At 40.3% G+C, this 18,480-nt stretch overlaps 1 long non-coding RNA gene across 1 annotated transcript; it reads left to right on the top strand.

Annotated features, from left to right (window-relative positions):
* The first annotated feature begins 4,275 nt into the window (after positions 1 to 4,275).
* Positions 4,276 to 11,801, top strand: LOC110479510 (uncharacterized). Its single transcript, XR_002466933.3, has 4 exons — positions 4,276 to 4,400; positions 6,438 to 7,082; positions 9,241 to 9,352; positions 9,905 to 11,801. It is a non-coding gene; the product is annotated as an uncharacterized LOC110479510 (long non-coding RNA).
* The last annotated feature ends 6,679 nt before the right edge of the window (positions 11,802 to 18,480 follow it).

The following is an 18,480-nucleotide window of genomic DNA, read 5'->3' as shown; positions in this document are numbered from 1 at the left end:
CTCCTGGCTACTGCAGAAATCAACCCTGTCCTGTATGGAACCAAGGAGACTGCCTCTTTTCTCCCACTTTCACTGTGTTCACTTGTAGTTTTGTTAATGAGGAGGTGCATGGCAAAGTGTCAAGACAGGTGTGACCGTAGAACACAGCACTAACATCTTGGTAACTTGCTTAGCCCCTGCACACATATGCTTAGAGCTTTATGACATCTTAGGTGTCCTCCAATGGCACCAATTTTATCATGACACAGCCTCTGAAGATTTTCATTAATTGTTTAGGGGACCAAGCACACTGAAATTGGTGACTGATAAGGTGACCTGATGAATGAGCTGCTGTTAGACAATCACTTTACTGTAGAGTTTGTGGCATCAACACTCAAATCCTAAGGCTGTCTGTGATGTGTATGAAAGTTAGAGGCATCACTCTAAATGAAACAAAGAGAAAACATGAATTTTGGATTGCTGAGGGATCCCATCTTGGACTATGGCATAAATACAAACAGTGTACAGACCCCAAAAGATCTTGAGAGCAACAGTGCTGTGTTGTCAGGAACAAGAAGTGTGTCATAGGAGCAAAGTACCTTCTGAAGATGCAGAGATAATATATGTAAAGAAGGTAGTAATGAATTAAAAATATTGACAGCCTTCCTGACTGTTTTGGATCACTTGTCATTTGGTCACTGTTAGGAACATTCTTTTACTGCTATTCTGACAAGGCACAGCAGCTGTGGAAAAAATTGCTTTTTACAAAGTCCTGGAGAATGCCAACTGTTTGCTTTGTCCTCTGCCTGATAGCCTCATGTTTAGCTGAAATTGCTGGCAACTGTTGTATCAGAACAGCAAGTCAAAAAAGAAAAGAAAAAGAAAACCCCACAACTGCTCTGCAAATATTTTTGTAATTAAATTTGTGGATGATTTAACTGAAGATATGAGTGACTCAGTATGGGGAGAGGCTGAGAGAGTTGGGATTGCTCAGCCAGGAGAGAATTAGGTTTAAGAGTACTAAGTGTGTGTAAACACCTGATGGGAGAATGTGAAGAAGATGGAGCCATACTCTTCTTAGTATTATACCATGGATGAACAGAGACAATTGTCACATACAGAAATAAGAGGCTTATAGTATAAGAACTGGGTTTTTTTTTCCTGTCAGTGCATCTATTTATTTACATACTGAAAAAAGCTACTGGCTTTTGGTGCTAGAGAGGAAGGACCAAGGCCAATATCCTGCTTTTCTGTCAGGGCAGGCTTAGGAGCATGATATCCCATCTGACAAGTGACCTGTACCTTCTGAAGCAGTGGTCTGTTAGTGCACTCAGGGATATGCCATCTTGGGTGCATGCCTAGAAAGAATTCTCTGTCATAGGGATTTGTTGAAAAAAAAATAATAGTGAGAGTTCTTTGGTGTCCATCTTCACACTTAGTCAAAAGACTTGCATCTCCTCTGGTTTGTCTCTATCACGTTGTCAAATATTGCTGTACACGATCATATAAACAGTAATGGTCAAAGCTCTTGCAAAACATATTTCTGCTCTAATTTTTTCTCTTTTATTCAAGAAATAGGAACCAGCACAATAGTGATCTGAAGATTAGCTGAAGGTAAACAGGTTATAGCCAGGGCTATGGATGCCAATCCTATTTAAACTGCAGGTATTTTCTCACACCACAGCCATTTCTAAAGTTAAGCTGCAGTGGTTTTACTAGGGTTTGCTCATCATCCACATATAGAACCACAAAATTTGTATCTTACCATTTGAAGTTGAAAGGGTTCGAAGCATAATTACTGCCAAAAGCCTTGTTATCTGTCACCATGATAACAAGAAGCTCAAGCAGCTCTCTCAGAAACAAATTTTCCTGGTTGCTGACATGGCTGCCTGGCTATTTTGTTGAATCCTTTCATGTCCACCTGGTCAACCAGGTATTTAATACTGGCTCTGTGAAAAGACTCAGCATGTCCCAAATGCACCCTGTGTGCCACCTATGCTTTCTTCACACACAGCAGGTCATGGATAATAACTGGCTTGCAGGTCCCTGTTGCCAAGGAGCACATCAAACAAATGCTGATTTTGCTGCATTTTTTTACATGTGTTCAGATCTCTCTAATCTTCCCTAGTCCTGGCTATGGAGAAGCCCAGAGGTGCAGACTGCCTTGGTGGAAAGTGGAGTCACCTTCTTAATGCTTCAAAGAAATCCAGCTTTGATTTGCTGTACTACTGTTCCTGAGGAGGCTTAAATGTAACTCATCCCTTTTAAAATTATCTGTCTCCTTTACTAGTAATAGAACAGGTATTTTTTTTCTAGACTTTCAATTTCTTTGGTATCATTTGGCCTGGGTTGTAATTTTTTTTCTTCACAGCCAGACTGCTGTCTGGTGCCTCCTGTCCTCAGTTTTTTAAAGGACAGACACAGGTTGTCCCATGCCAGAAGGCATGAAAAGTCTCTCTTTCTGTTAAAGATTTCCTGTGAATGTAAATAAGCCACAAGCCCTCCTTGATTTTCTGCTGCTTCCAACTTCCCTAACACAGACTAGGAAATTCATCCAAACATATTTTGTGCAGTACCTTGAGTGAGACTTGCAACATATGACTTTATAATTCTCAAAACCTTTTTAAATGTCTGGCCTTTCTCCAGCTGAAGTGTATGGAATTCCACATGGTATATGGAATATACCTTCTGTGTATTCTTCATACACAGAATACATGGCAGGCTGCAGAGCATACCACCTACACACGTGGCATACTTAGCAGGAATGCTTGGAATACCAGGTACACCATGGCTAGCCTGGCCAATATAGTTCATTTACAAGGCTGGATCCCTATAACAATTTGCTTCTGTCATGTTGGTGGGTTTATTAAAATATCAGAGACCTACAGGGCTGCAGATTCTATGTTACAATCTACTTTCTAAAACAAAGTGTGTTGTGGTCAGTCTTTATTTTAACCCTGACTGTGTCAACACACAGCAGCAGGTGGCTAGCAGACAGTGCATTTGTAGGTGTTTACATGGCCTGATAATGTATTTTGCAGCAAAAAGTGTTGTGCACTGTATGGTTTAGAGTGCTCAGTTAAAGTGCTCTATGATGGAGGCTTTTACTTCACTAACAGTAACAAGTGTTAAAGGTTATACAGCTTTAAAACCATTTTTTGAAGAACAACTTAAAACATCTTTTCCCAGTCAGTCTATAGCTTCTGAGGTGGTGTGCCCACTGTAAAAATAGTTCTAAATTGTTGTTCCTGGCTATTATGCAGAGGCCTGCAGAATGTACCTGTCACCTTGAAGATGCTCTTAATACCAGCCTTGTATTTGGAAAATTGTTGCACATTCACCAGGGCAGCCATTGTACCTCTACATCTGCCACAATTACCTTGTTTATTTTCAAGTTCTTACTTGCTGCCTTATGAATGCTTTACGCTTCTTCATTTGCAAGCCACATGATGCTTTACCTACTCAAATCCCGTTATTTATCCTGCACAAGGTTCCCATTTTACCAGGACCATAGTGTCTTCTAACAAGAGTTGTGGCATAAACATGTCTTTCAACATACCATTACTCATATTAAGAAATTAAGCACTGGGCAATGTACATGCAGAGGAATTTTATTAACTGAGTATGAGGAGCAATGGCTGCTGCTCAGGCTTCTCCAGCCCCAGCTCTGAGAAGCCTTTCTGTGTGTTCCTCATCCTCTTTTCCTGTTATGGAAGACACCAGTGTCTTCCCATTACTTAAAGCTGAATTGCAAGGAAGCAGCTGTAGTAAGATGGACTTTTCTTCTCTACCTTTGTTGACTGAGTATTTTCCTTTACCTCCAAAGGGGTCAGTGGAGTCTGTATTCAGCATTTTGTTAGCTACACTGATTCACAGGAAAATTAGTTGTTCATTATGGGGGAAGCAAAAAGTAAATTGTTCCCAACTTGCAAACAACAGCAGAGAATGTGGTCCTTAAATGATGTGCTCAGAAGGGAAGTTGAACACATGACTGGAAGTCCTAGACCTTGTTTGTTTTAAGGTTTCAATGCAGACAAACAACCTGAAGGCTTCACAACTGGTTTTGCAGATGAGTGCAAACTATGCTGCACTGAAATTTTCTGCTGTTCTCTTTTGATGCTGTGCTATTTGATAAGCTGTAATCATACTTATGTTATCCCATTTGTTCTCCTGGGCTAGCATCCTAACAACTTGGATAATTGTCATGGTTTGACACAGAAAGAGAATTTTTTTCCGGAAGGAAGAGATCAATTTAGATATTGACCAATTGAAGGTGGACACGCCTCTGAGAACACAGAGGGGTTGAAAGCAGAATTCCCAGGGGAACTCGCTCTCTTTGGTTCCGGTCAGTGCGCAGTGCAGACCTCCCCTGCCCAGCCACGAGCTGGGTGGGGAAGGGGAAACCCCATGGCCTGATGGAGGTAACTCCAAAGGGTGGAGGGACTGGAACCGGGCTGGCCCCTGCAGATGGAAGGGTGGAGAAATCTGGGATGTCTCCATTCCCCCCCCCAGAGTTTCTCTCCCAAGAGGGAGAGAGAAAAGAGACAGCGGCAGTCAGCGGCGGGGGGGGGGGGAGCTGCAAGGTGCCCAGTTGCGTGGGAGTTGCTGGATGTCCGGGCATTGAGCCATCCCTGGGAGCTCGGACTTTTAACCCTTCCTTGATAAATGAAAGCTTGTGAATTTTTCCTTCCCCTCCTCGGTTTGAAAGAGAGGAAGAGGGACACCTTGGACCCTGGGATGTTAGAAGGAGGAATTCTAGATGGGAGGGGGACAAGGAGTGGCTTTTGGCTGGACTTTTCCGTGTTAGCCACAACCTGAACCAATCTTCTCCTCCAAGAGGGACTGTGTTTTGGGAGGATGCCAGTGAGTCAAGAGACCTGCTTCAGCTGGGAAAAAGACAAAAGTGAACAGAGAGAAGGTTGGGGGGTTTGTGGTGGCGTCCCCCTGTCCTGGAGAGGAGAGAGAGGAGAAGAGGATCTCTGTTCTTGAGCCCTCGGCCCCAGGGGAAAATGGGGGGGACTGTGGTCCCAAACAATGAAAACTGAACTGTTGTTTTCTCCCCTCTTGGCAGGGCATCCTTGAAAGGAAAAATCCTAAAAGCAGTCTGTCCATCCATGCATTGGTGGTGAGAGCACTGTGCATGGAAAGGAGAAGGGTCACCATGGCAAACTTTTCTCCGGGCGATGCCATGTGTGACATGGAAACACAGGATGTGGAGCTGTGTTTCTTTGGGGGGTCTGTGGCACAGGAGAGACTCTGTTCCCTCGAAGGACTGAGTATCGATTGTCTGGAGGGTGGAAACCTGATTGGGGTCCAGGTTGTGTCTCACTGTGGTTTGTTGGAGTTGGGTGGTGGGGGGAGGAATGTTTTGCAAGGTTTTAATTTGATCTTTGTGTGGCTTTTTTTTCCCTTCTTTAGTTTTCTCTTTTCTTTAGTAGTAGTAGTTTAATAAAGTTTTTTTCTGTTATTAAGCTTGGGCCTGCTTTGCTCTATTCTAGATTCCACTTCACAGCATTCAAGGGAGGGATCACATTTTCATGGGGGCACTGGCATTGTGCCAGTGTCAAACCATGACAATAATGAAACATGTAAATCCTATATTTGGCTCAGCAAATGTTTTAAAGCAGAAAAACACAAAGAAATTTAGCCAAGCAAAAATATGAATTCTGTGTTTTGATGTATTTATTTCAATATAAATTTCATGCTAATTTTTATTATGGATTGTTTTTTTCTTTTTGACGTGATCATTTAGCAGGCTAGTAATGAATGATTGTGGTTTTAGGTTAGATCCCTAACAGATATCCAGACCATGTTTTTTTTTATCAAGACAATTTTTAAAAATAATTAAAAATCTTTGCAATCAGCAAGATGAAAGAATTTCTATCACTTGATACTAGGCTAATGCCACTTCACTGTGATATTGAGAAAGAGCTTTTTAGCCAAGCTAAGTGTTTCATTCCATTTTTTTAGATTTTCCATCTCACACAATATCATTCACTACAGGACGGTGAAAACAGCCTTTCAAATCTGATTGTTCAAATGAAAACTGCGATTCATATTTTTTCACCTCCCAGCTGCTGTATTAACCTCAGTTAATGTCAAGAATGGGAGAACATCACTACAGCTCTGTATCTGCTTTTGAGTGACCACACTTCATCCTACTACACAGACAAAAGGCTCAATATATTATAAATGGAATGTTACTTTCTTGCCTTGAATGGCTTGTCTAAGCCTGTAGTAAAAGGATGAAAATGTACATTGATTATCAGCAACATACTTTGTCCATTCTGGGGATAAATACCCAAGTCCAGTCTGTGAGTTTGTAATTTCGCAATCTTCCATGAGCATTCAGTTGACATGGATTTCACAATGCAGTCACACCACTAGAAGGACTACAGTGGCAATGTTAAATTTTTTTGAAATTAATTTGAAATTGACATTCATTTTATTATGACCAGGCTTTCCTGCTGCAGGGGTGAACTAACTGATGTCTTTAGAAAGCTTTCCTATTTGATCACGGCACTTCATTAGGTGAAGATGAGGGTCTACAAGAAGATGGCATCCACCTAATAATGGAAGATCCCTGTGAATAGACTTAATAGTGAAAGAAGACATTCTTAAATTATGCTCAAGAAGAGAGACCTCAATGTGGAGTCAAGTAAAAGTGCTGCCTGTGTTGGAGGTGGCATGAGAGAAGAATACAAGGAGGATTTTCACTATTCAAAATAAAGGACATTCAAAGGACATATCTCAAATGTATAGATACTGGTGCTCAGAGCTTGAAGCACAAGCAAGAAGCAGCGAAGTTGAGGAGCTTCTTCAACATCAGCAGTGAATATCCATGTAGCTGATGACAGGACATTTTCATTCATATACCAATTGAACTTACTCAAGACGGAAACTGCAGATACACAGACATTCTGCCTGTCATAAAGTGTAACTGCTGTAATAATTTTCTCCATTATTTTGTTGGATGAGTACCACATAGGGAAGAAGAGATCTCTCTCTTTTTCAACCTGATACATTGCCATTGGAAGACTCAAACTGAAGACACCTTATATCTCTTTTTACATGAGTTCTGCATGTGGAAAATCAAATGAAAGGTAACACCCCCACTCCATTTCTCCCCTGATTTCCTGTTAATTTTATTTTACCACATTTCTCTCTTTAATTTGCATGTGCTTTACCAAATCTTAGAAATGACAGGAAGAAAGAGCTGTTATCACTATTTAGTAGACTTCACTGAGCTCTTTCCCCTTTACTTGATTATATGGTGCTCTAAACCTAAATTTCTCCTCACCCATGCATATATTTTCCTCTGTGAAGTCAGAAATTTTATGCAGAAGAAGTCTATGCTTTCTAAAAGAGCAGTCTTGTACTGATGAAAAGAAAAACAATGTCAAATGCAGTATGGTGGGCTGACCCTGACTGGATGCCATGTGCTCATCAAAGCCACTCTATTTCCCCTCCTGAGCTGGACACTGGAGAAAAAAAGGCTTGTGGATCAAGATAGGGATGGGGAGAGATCACTCACCAGTTACCAGCAAGAGCAAAACTGACTTGATGAAATTCTTTGATTTCAAATAATGCAATCAAATCAGTGTAGGATAATGATAAATAAAACCAAATCTTAAAATCTTCCCCCTGACTCTTCCCTTCTACCTGGGCTCAACTTCATTCCCAATTTTCTCTCAGTTCTTCCCCCAAAGTAGTGCAGAGGAACAGAAAACAGGGGCTGCAGTCAGTTCATCCCATAGTGTCTCTGCTGCTTCTTCCTTCTCATGGGGAGGACTCCTCACACTCTTTCCCTGCTCTAGTATGTGGCCCTTCCCATGGGAGGTAGTCCTCTATGAACTTTTCCAACATGAGTTCTTCCCATGGGTTCCAGGTTTTCCTGAATTGCTCCAGTGTTGGTCCCTTCCATGCCTGGAACACCTTCTTGCCTTCCTTCCCTTCCTTTCTCACTGACTTTGGTATCTGCAGGCTGTTTCTCTCGCATACTCTCACTCCTCTCTTCCCTGTCAGCATTTGCTCTTGTAAAACAACTTTTTTACCCTCAAACATGTTATTGCAGAGGTGCCAGCAGCATCACTGCTGGGCTCACCCTTGGCCAGCAGTGGGTCCATCTTGATGTCATCTGACATTGGCTCTTTTGGAGGTGGGGGAAGGTTCTGGCAGCTTCTCACAGAAGCCACTACTGTTAGACCCCCACCAAAACCTTGCCACCCGAATACAACACATGCACATATTTATCTTCAGAGCTAAATACAATTATTTACCTGGACAAATTCTAGCTAAATATGTTTTGAAACCAAGTTTTAATGGAAGAAATCTGAATGACTGAATGCAATTTTTTTTCTTTCCACTGAATCTGCTCATCTTCTATAGCTTATATAACCAAAATTAAATAAAATTGTAGTGTACTTGAATGTCAGTTTTTAACAGGGAATTAAACGTTTTAAAACTAAAGAATGTGAGTTGGTAGAGTACATTCAATCATGGACCAGATCAATCATCTTCAATTGTTAGTCTTGCTTGATTAAGCTTTTTAATTAGGTGGCATGTGGTGGTCTTCTATGTAGGGCTTCATGTCACTATGCACTAACATAATGTTGACATGTTACTTATACATTTCACCTCCTATTCACAATGATTACAACTTTTGGGTTTCGTCTATTCTAGATGAGACTTAAGCATGGCAGAGACAAGACTGGTTAAGATCCATTTTGGGTGAAGTGGAAATGATTTTATTTTGAAATATCAGTGGTAAATAAAAGCAAGCAGTGATTATTCCACACAAACCTTGTATCGAATATTTTTTTATGCTTTAAACTGCATTAGTAGCTACAGCACAAAAAGCACCCATGGGTCCCTTAGTCCTGTCTGTGAGAGACACCCAGGATATTCAATGCATCCAGGGTTTTATAATATTAAAGTGAGTAGGCTTGTGTCAAAGATATTTTGACTGAAATGTGAATGTGCTTTAGATCAAGATTTTGGTTTTAGGTAGGCAGATAAAGTGCCCAGGCGTTTCAAGTCCACAAAGAGTATCAGTTATCTGACAGCAGTTTTTATGTACTTCTTTCCATTGCTAGTTTCCTCTTTCTTCAACAAAATCCATCAAAAGAAGTGGCTCTATGCAGTTTTTCTAGTTTTATTACTGTCTCTTGAAACTGCAAACATCAAAGATTTTGCACAGCTTCACTGCTAATATGAAACACTTCCCAGGTTTGGTTGTTTTTTTTTTTTTTTTTGTCACAGGAATTCTACTAGGAATGAGTTGCATGGATATCCTTTAAGAGTTAAATTTTAATCCCAGACTTGCAGGTGGTGGACGTGGGGTGATGGAGGTGCAGCAGCATCACTTCTTTAGGTAATTTGGTTCTTCATTCAAAATTTGAAGACTTTGTTTCTAGATTAACACTCGGATCTCTTGGCTTAATTAATTTTTCTAAGATGTGTCAGTGAACAACATATTTGCTTGAGATGAAGAAACCACGGTTTAGTACATCTCAATTTTCATGTAAATAGAACATCTGAGTCAGTTAATGACTGAGCACATTTCTTTTCCTGGCCATAATAAGGACATGCTGGTATCAATGATAGTTTTAAGACCTAAAGTTGCCTAGTTCAACAATAAAGAATTTCATTAGATTTTGATGTGGATTTTCTAACTAAATCCTTCAGGTGTTTCTGCCTTCTTCATTAATATTGCCATAAATTAATTTCTATTTGCTGTGATATTTTGGTAATTTAGTGATTAGACTGATTTTGTCTTTTTCCTCTAAGGCAATATATTTGCTACAACTTTTTTTACATTTTCCTCATTCTTCAGTATTATCTTCATTCATTTAAATGAGCAAGATTAGGAAATCAGCACATGGAGAACTGAAAGGCAGCTGTTCATGGTACCTTTTATCCACAGGGATCTGCATGGAGTATCTGCCTCTTGTGGTGTTGAAGATTGCTCCAAGGATGCAGTTACAGCTGTTTGATCCCACCAGAGACATAAAGACCCCACAGGAAGAAGACCTGATGGTTCATCAGACATGGGCAGTATTTTATAGGGTTCAAGAGTAAATCACCTTTTCAAGAGAATGAGTCCCTCCTTTAAAGGATATTAAGGAGCTTTGTGTATGAAACCATATCAGATAATAATTGTTCAAATATTAGTAAAAAATCCATTCACTTTCAGAAATGTGTTGGGAGTTTCTCCTCCATTCCTCTCAAAAAAGGAGAGTTCATCTCTGTTATATTTTTCTAGGTGCTGTAATCCCAGCAGCAGTGGTTTTTTGTTTACACAAGCTTGTGTGCAGCTGTGTATTGATGGTGTTCTGCTGATCTGTATGCTGTAAGATGTGTTTATGACAACAGTGCTTTTTCTTAAACAAATATGTCATTATTTCTGAAATATTCAGCTGTTCTCTGTCTATATTTGGAGTTCATCTGTTTGTGAAGTTATTTGTGAACTGAATTAATTCTATTTTATGTTTGGAAGTGTTAATTTAAATCTTCTTTTAATAGAACTATTATTTTTAGGGTGAAAACTTTAATATATTCCCTTTATTGTCCTTTAATGTTTTTCCCAAAGTTGTTATCAGCCAAAGGAACATATTGGTACAGCTACAAGGCTGCACAATTCAAAAATAGCTAATTTCAAGTGAGCAAACCAGTGTGAGTTCATGGAATAGCGATGTTATTTCACTTACTGTATTAATGGTTGTTCTCTTGATGATCATTCTAGCTTTTGGACTGAAAATGGATACAAATCTGTGCACCTGGTCTCAAACCTGTCCCTACACTGCTTATGAGTAGCACTCTGCCTATGAAGCCACAACCTACTCACACTGATGTCACCAGTGAAAGCAGAATCTCTCCCAGTGAAAGGTCTCTCTAAGGCCCCTGTTTATTCCTGCACTCTCCCATCAAATGAGGCCATTTGCTCCCTGAGAGATGACTCCTTCTGAAGGACCATCTCTATCCACCATCTCTATGTGGTTGCAATTGACAGAAGGGCAATAAAAATCATAGTGTTATTTTATTGGATAACAGTGAGCCAAATCTGGACATTTTAGTTGTTAGTTGAACTCAATGCATGTGTACAAAATCCTTTCACATATCTTTGGGTTATGCTGCATTTTAAAATGTGTGAAGTGTTGCCATGGACATTTGTCCTGCCGTGAAATGCTAACTGATTAAAAAGAGAAATTTGAGGAGATTTTTTTTTTAATTACAAGGTTTAATAAACTTTAAAAAAGTATTTTACCAATCCTTCAGAAATTTGCTGCATGCAAAAACAGTGAATAAATCTATAACATGTTCTGTTTCCACAATGTTCAGTTATCAGAGAAGTCAATATGCAGGGGAAATCTGTGGATCAAATGAAAATATGAGGAGGCATACCCACACAATTTCTCACTTAAATAATGCAGGAAATGAGAGTAATGAAGACATGATCAGTTCTAGCTTGGACGCTCTAGTGCAGACACAGTTTTATGAGCAGTCTAAGCTGATACTCGATATCTGCAATACTGCATATTCTGTTCAGCTAATGGGTACTGAGTAGATAAATCAAGCTAAAGTCAAATACAGAGTCAGGGTAATAATCTCTTGAACTACTTCAGTAAGGTCTCATCTGCCACAATGACATTTCTGTCATTACGTATTATTCTTACTCAAGCTAGAAGGAATGATTCTTGATTTCTTCTTCCTATCCACACCACCAATGTTAGTTTCTGTCACTTGTACCAGTTGCATACTGGGATTATAATTTAACTGTTAAGGGTACCAGTAGAAAAATAAAGATTCCTACCAAGTCACTAGGTATTTTTGTAATAATTTATTCTGAGTATAAGTTGATAAAGTCACAGTAGTATCTGTGTGAATTTAATATACTATCTTCCTTGCTGTCCTAAAAGAAAAGTTTTTGGGTTAATCAATTTACAGTTTGCTGGGGAGAAATGGAAAGAAAAGCATAAATGGAGAGAAAAGCACTAGAAAAGTCCATGTTAGGAAAAGTACCCTTCTCCTATGTTTGCATTTCCACAGAAATGTCAGTGTTAACTTGAAACTCAAGTCCCTCTGGAAGCTTTTATATCAAAATTTTCTTGTCTCCAGGTTTCTTCATAGTATAATATGAGGTTAAGAAAACTCCACTTTCCAACATCAGCTGATGTTGTGTCTTATTAATGTCTGAAGCACATACTGGTAGAGAGCTTTTATGTTATACTCAAGTAGTACACATCCTTAGAGATGATGAGGACCCAAAGGTTATATCATAACTACATTAAACTATTCTAGAAAAAAGTCACATCTTCAGCAGTGCTATTGAAGACACAAGAGAGTGAGTCAGGGAAAAAAAATTCTCTTTCCCATTTTCAGTTTTCAGATATGTTTTTAGGAACTTAGAGCAGCAGATATATTGAAAAAAATGAACAGTTATATAATGATTTGTACCAGGGACAATGCTTTGTTGACTTGCACAAGCATAAAAAGTTTTTTCACCGAACCATGGATAACTATTTCTTCAGGTGTTTTTATATTATCACTTCTGAGCCCTAAATCTTTACTTTGTGAAAACCAGAGGATACTTTTAATGACTTGATCACTGATTTATTGTGAAATTAGTGTACTTGTAGATCCACTTATGGCCTCTATTCTTTATTTCGAAGAGCTGGACCTCTTAATGTTACTAAAAAGAAGGTAATTATACTGAGGCATATGAAGGATTTCATGCTTTTAGCCCTCTCCTAAATTCTTTGTCTTTATATCCAGCCCTGGGACTAAACTTGACCTTATAAATGAGGCAAGCAGCTCTTACAGTGTGCCTCTGCAATCTCCCTGCAGGAAACCTGGAAGGTGGGTGCTGGGGATTGTGGCTGAACCCAGAGGAGGCTGCAGAGAACTTGGGATAATCCAGCCACACTGCAGGGCTGCCCTGAATGAGCACCATCAGTGTATCCCTGAGGTGCAGAGGGGTCTGTGTCAGTGTAAGTCTTGTTGCTAGGCTTGTCTCCAGGTTGGATCTGAGCCTGGCTTTGCTCTGGATCTGTCTATAACCCTGGTGCTAGTCAGTGCAGGGTTGTGCAGGTGCCTGCTGGAACACCTGCTCAGCCCTGCTGCTGTTGGACAAGGAGGCCTGGGGCTGTGTCTGCCATGCCCATGTACTGCTCCTGCCATTGCTGCTGTGGGACTTACCAGAATTCCCCCATGTTCCCAGTGCCACTGTGATGTCAGTTTGCCTGCACAGGGTGATCCAGAGATCTGGTCTTCCCCTTATCCTTGCCTTGTACAAATTAGTTCATCCTCCTTATCCCATCCAAAGCAAAGCAGTGAATGGGGGAGGAAAGGCAAGTGCAAAACCTGATTTACTTCAGTCTTTATATGGAGAAGTGGAAATGAATTTCCATTATCAAAACTAACTGCTGTATGGGAAAGCCTCTTACACACTAAGGCACCCCTGTAACAGATCCCAGCACATGTACCATATCCCAGAGCTATGCTGAGCTGCAGGGAGAACCTCCCACTGTTCTGCCTTCTGTCCTGTTAGCTGTGAAATAATGAGGGAGCAGGAGCAGAAGAGGATTTAGCTGGGGACCTGAAGAGACCTGGTCCCCAGCTGATGACTGGCAATTTAAATGGGAGCTCAGCTGTGCAGGTGACAGCAAAGAGTGTGATAGTAGGAAGAGAGGCAGCTGGAAGGTAAGGATGTAGGAGCAGGATTGGCAGCTCCTTTAGGGGCTGTTCAGACCCATCTGTACCTGAGATTCCCACTGCAGCAACCTGGGGAACTGTCTGAGGGACCACGGCTTCCTCATGAGTGCAAATCCGGAGAATAGGTGTCTCCTTCTTTTTGTGGGTACTCACAGGATAAGCATCGAGACCAATTTCTTGATACCTACAGGCCATCTTCCCCTGCAGTTAGGAAAGACATGCAGACCATTTTTTCTGCCTGATATTGTCAACAGAAGGCTCAGAGAGATAACTGAGGGCTGCAGCTGATGTTTGCTTCAGAGTTTTAAATAAGAGTTGCAGTGGATTTCCTGACCCATACCCACCCCAGAAAACCAAGCAGTAGTCTCTAGAAGCAGTCCTGATGATGCTCCCACCTGTGAGGGTAGAAGCTATTTTAGCCTCTGCATCAGAGTCTAAAGGAGATCATGTGCAGCCATGATGCTTCTTTTTTCAGTTCCCTGCTGTAAAATTACATTAAAAGAAAACTAAAAATATACTTTCTATTACTACTTTTTATGCAAACAGGTGTTGTACTTACTGCAGGGATGTTATTTACCTGTCAGACTAAAGACAAGTTTGGTAATGGGAAATCCTGAACACATTACTTCTACTTTTAGGGGCTCCAAACTTCAGTGTGACAATTAACACAATTAGGATTTACAAGCTGAAAATTAAAATTGTGATTTTTTAAAAGAGACATCTAAAAAAAAAAAAGACATCTAATTACTACATAATAAAATGAAAGTACTGGCAATCTCACTGGTTATTTGTATTTAGAATTAGAATAGAAATCATACTAAAAAGGAATATATGTCCTTTCATATTTTCTTCAGATATTGGCAGTCTAAAAAAAGCCTTTTTTTCCCCAGTTAGATAATTAGAGCAATTCAGACATTTGCATTCAGGAAAGCAGTCACTTTCAAATGTGCTCTACAAAGCCATATTCTGAAAAGAGCCATTTCCAAATCATGCTGTTCTTCTAAGTGTGCTAAAGCATAAAGTGTAATTAGACTTATTGCCTTAGAATTTAGTGCGAAACGTTTAAAAAAAATGTAGCCCTCCTTAAAACATGACTCATTGGCTGGCTGGAGCCTTGAAGAGCCACAGCACAGTCCTCTATGGCTTTGTTAGAAGGGATGCTGATACAAGAGCTTGCTCTTACAAAAAAACCCAACAAAAAACAACAAAAAACCCAGAAAAAAATCCCATGTTTTGCTGGTAGTATTTGCATCTCTCTGCAGAGAGATGCTGAGAATCTGTTCCTGTCTCTGCTCCTGGAATTCTATTCCCATTACAAAAAGCACCACCAGAAGAAAAGTCTGGCTCTCCTTAAGTTCTTTGCCACTTTGCCACCCCACTGCGGTAGTGCTGGGGGTCTCAGAGAAGGCCTTTCTGTTTTGCCTGTTGTGGGGAGGATCAGCAGGCAATGTCCTTTCAGCCCAGCACTGAAGGGAGATACCCAAGGGTCTGCTCAGTGGCTCATGGAGCAGTTGCCATTTGCTTAATATGTAAAAGGGCAAAGGAATGGACCATCCTTAGTGAAAGTCACATCTTTGGTAGCCTTTGAATGTATGTGAACTTCTGATTTCTCATTTCCAAAGGATTATAATTTTAATGTAATTATGCAACCTCAATAACCAAAAAAGCCTTCTTGTTACCTATGTAGTGACTGTAGTAACACCTTCATCTGCAAAAGTATTAAAACTTCTAAAAGAAAATGGAATAAAAGGGATTTTTTTTCTTTTTTTTTCCTTATTATTTTCAGATTGGGGGAAAATGTGTTTTGGCACACTTGTTTTGGAAACATCTGTATTAAATGAGCTAAAACCCAAAAAGGTAACAGCCAATTGCAGCAAACACATAAATGAGGGAATTCAAGCCCAAACAGCTTAAGACTCACAAAACTGTAATTAGCAGAGACCAAGTCTTACAACAAAAAAGTGTAAGGCAATCTTAACTGTATGCTTAATATCCAATTTGAGGCTTACTTATGAGCATAACAATTTTTAAACACAGCCTGCCCCCACATCCAATAAAGTGTTAGTGGATGCATTCAATGTGCAATGTGGTAGTCACGACCTCCACAGGAACTCTAATTTTCACTTGTGCCATTCAGCGTAGTCACTAGAGAATGCCTCACACTCAGCTCTTGCCAGAGTCAAAGCAGTCTCTGCCAGCCAGTGTAAACTCACATGGAGCATTGTTGGGTTATGTGCAACAGAGGATGAGCTGTTTAATACTGGCCTCCTCTCACCTACCTCCTAGATTCATGGTAATGTGACAATTTAAAATACCGAAGAAGGCAAAAGCAAGTGCCATATGTTTCAATCAGGAATGCCCAGTCACAGACTCCACTTTTCTTTGAGGTGTTTTCTAACCTTGGTGCAACTTTCTGCTCAGGTTCAATTCACTGGAGTGCTGCAATATATTGACCAAGGAGAACCCCAGAAGCATTATACAGAGGTAAAACAAAATAGTGACCTACAGAGGAGTTACAAGCAAAATTTTTAACAACCCCTTAACAGTGGAGGTTTAGGCAAGGTGTGCATGTACCTTTCCAAGAATTGAGGCTGTTTTGTTTATAGGAGAAATAATGTGTGCTCAGAAAATGCATAAAGATGGCTTACACTTAACTAATGAAGAACAATATTTTGTAATGTCATCTTCATTTTTTTCAAAAGAGGGATATTTAACATTTTCATGAGGTGGAACACTCACTAACCAACTGACTGGTTAAATTTTTTATCAAAGATAGACAATCCTCATGTTGGTATTTCACTCTGAAAAAATGCTTCTTGCACCATTAAAGTTAAGTTCTGCAGAATGCTTATTTATTTAAAACAATCTCTGAGCATTTTCTATAGCTGACTGAGTGTGGTTTTAAGTGTTTTACCAAACAGTATAAATGGAGGCTGCAGGATATATAGAAGGGAAGCATGCTGTGGAAAGATAATAGAGTCTAGATGTGCATTTAGTATCTCCATTCTATTCAGCTGTTAGCTTTATTATCTCTACTATCAGAGCCTGTATTTTGGTGTTATTTCTCATCCAAAACAATATCCATTTTTTAAAGTGTTCTGCTGTTCAGTGAATATTTTGGATTGACTCTACAGCATAAGATAAGTTACCAGCTGCTGCTGGGAACTGATTGTATTTTTATTTATTATGTTCATAACGCATGTAATATGCACTAATCACAGTATTACTTTAGCTTTTGAATCAGTCTAATAAGCTTAATGCCATTGAGGGATTTGCCTCTTGTCAGATCAAATTTTACAGGTTATTGTACTAAAAAGATCAGAGTTTCTGAAGCAGATTATTGGTGAAATCCTGATTTTCCCCAAAACTTAGATGACATTCAGCTTTTTAGCAGCTTTCTCATTTTTGAGAAAGAAAAGAAAGGTGTGCCAGCCATTTATTTGCATCCTTCTCTGTAACCCTGACACAACATTTAGCATAAGATAGAGTAGCTGGCTGCATGACAACGTTGGATAAAGAAGATCAGTGGCCCATAACACACGACTTAAGGAAGCATATGACATTGTTGAGACAAGGATAAGACTGATGAAGGATCTAATTACTCTTTATATCATAGTGGGCAATTACAAAGTGGACGGAACACTTCTTGTTAGTGGCAAGCAATAAAACAAGAGAACTCTCTAGAGATATCATGTGAGGGCTTTGCACTTTGCTTAATAGCTGACCCGTTCTAGCCCCGGGAGCATTCCAGGCTGATCCCTTGTACAGTCTGGATTGATGACTTAGCTTGTTTATACCATGGCAGCAAAGCTTTCCAAAGACAGGTCAGTGACAGCACTGATAATTTCTTTTTCAGCCAGCTCACTGGAAGAGTTTGAGACCCTTTCTCCAATGTATGTTCTGTGCTGTGACCCCTCCTAAGGAGACCACCCGACCATGGTGAAGGTGTGTGCCACTGCATTTCTGGTGTGCCTTCTCTTACCAGCCTCTGAAGTACCCGTCTTGGGGTGGGATGGCCTTGTGTGGCACAGCTGGAGTCACTGCTTCAGCACCCTTGTGTTGATCCCAGTGAACCTTCTGCTCAGCACATGCACCCAACACACCTGTGACTGTCTAGCCTCCCCAGCACACACCCTGCATGATCCAAGTCTTGCTCCTCACTGTGATTCAGAGATTTCCCTCTTTGCAGGCACTGTCTGCAGGTGTGATGAGCCTCCTGTGAGCATTGCCTACTATGCATGCTAAAGAGTCTTTGGAAAAGTGGGTTGCCTGTTAGATGTAAATATCCTGGGGGCATGAGAGGAAGAGAAAGTATTATCTTTGGGATATGTACCGGAGAACAGATCTGCTTTAGCATTAAATATTCAAAGGTGACAATTAAGGTCAGAGTCCAATGGCTCGAGACACTCCAGAAGGCACCACAAAGGCCAGGCAGCCCCAACATTGCAGCAGAGCATGCTCACCACCCTTGGGAGCATCCTTTGAGACCAAACATGCTGCTGCTGCTGCTGCTTGGAGAATTTATATGTAGGTGTTGCATGACAGGAAAAAGGCGTGAGGTATTGCAATTGTTTGTCATCCCCTTTGAGCACTGTAGCCCATTGTTTATATGCACTATTAACATGCTCAAAGTCACTGATGTCTGATCCTTTGTAAACCTGTACCTCACCAAGTTACCCATGTTTCTGCTGGTGGCCTGGCACAAATGCCTTAAGGCTGAAACTGTTATGTAACTAAAATGCTGCTTGGTGGCCTTGACATGCCTGAGGGAGAATTTCAAAGAGCTGT

This window comes from Lonchura striata, chromosome 2 (genome assembly GCF_050655825.1).
Source record: "Lonchura striata isolate lonStrDom1 chromosome 2, ASM5065582v1, whole genome shotgun sequence".
NCBI classification, from domain to species: Eukaryota; Metazoa; Chordata; class Aves; order Passeriformes; family Estrildidae; genus Lonchura; species Lonchura striata.
Note: the sequence above shows the minus strand (reverse complement) of the source record. Positions and strands in the feature narration are given on the sequence as shown.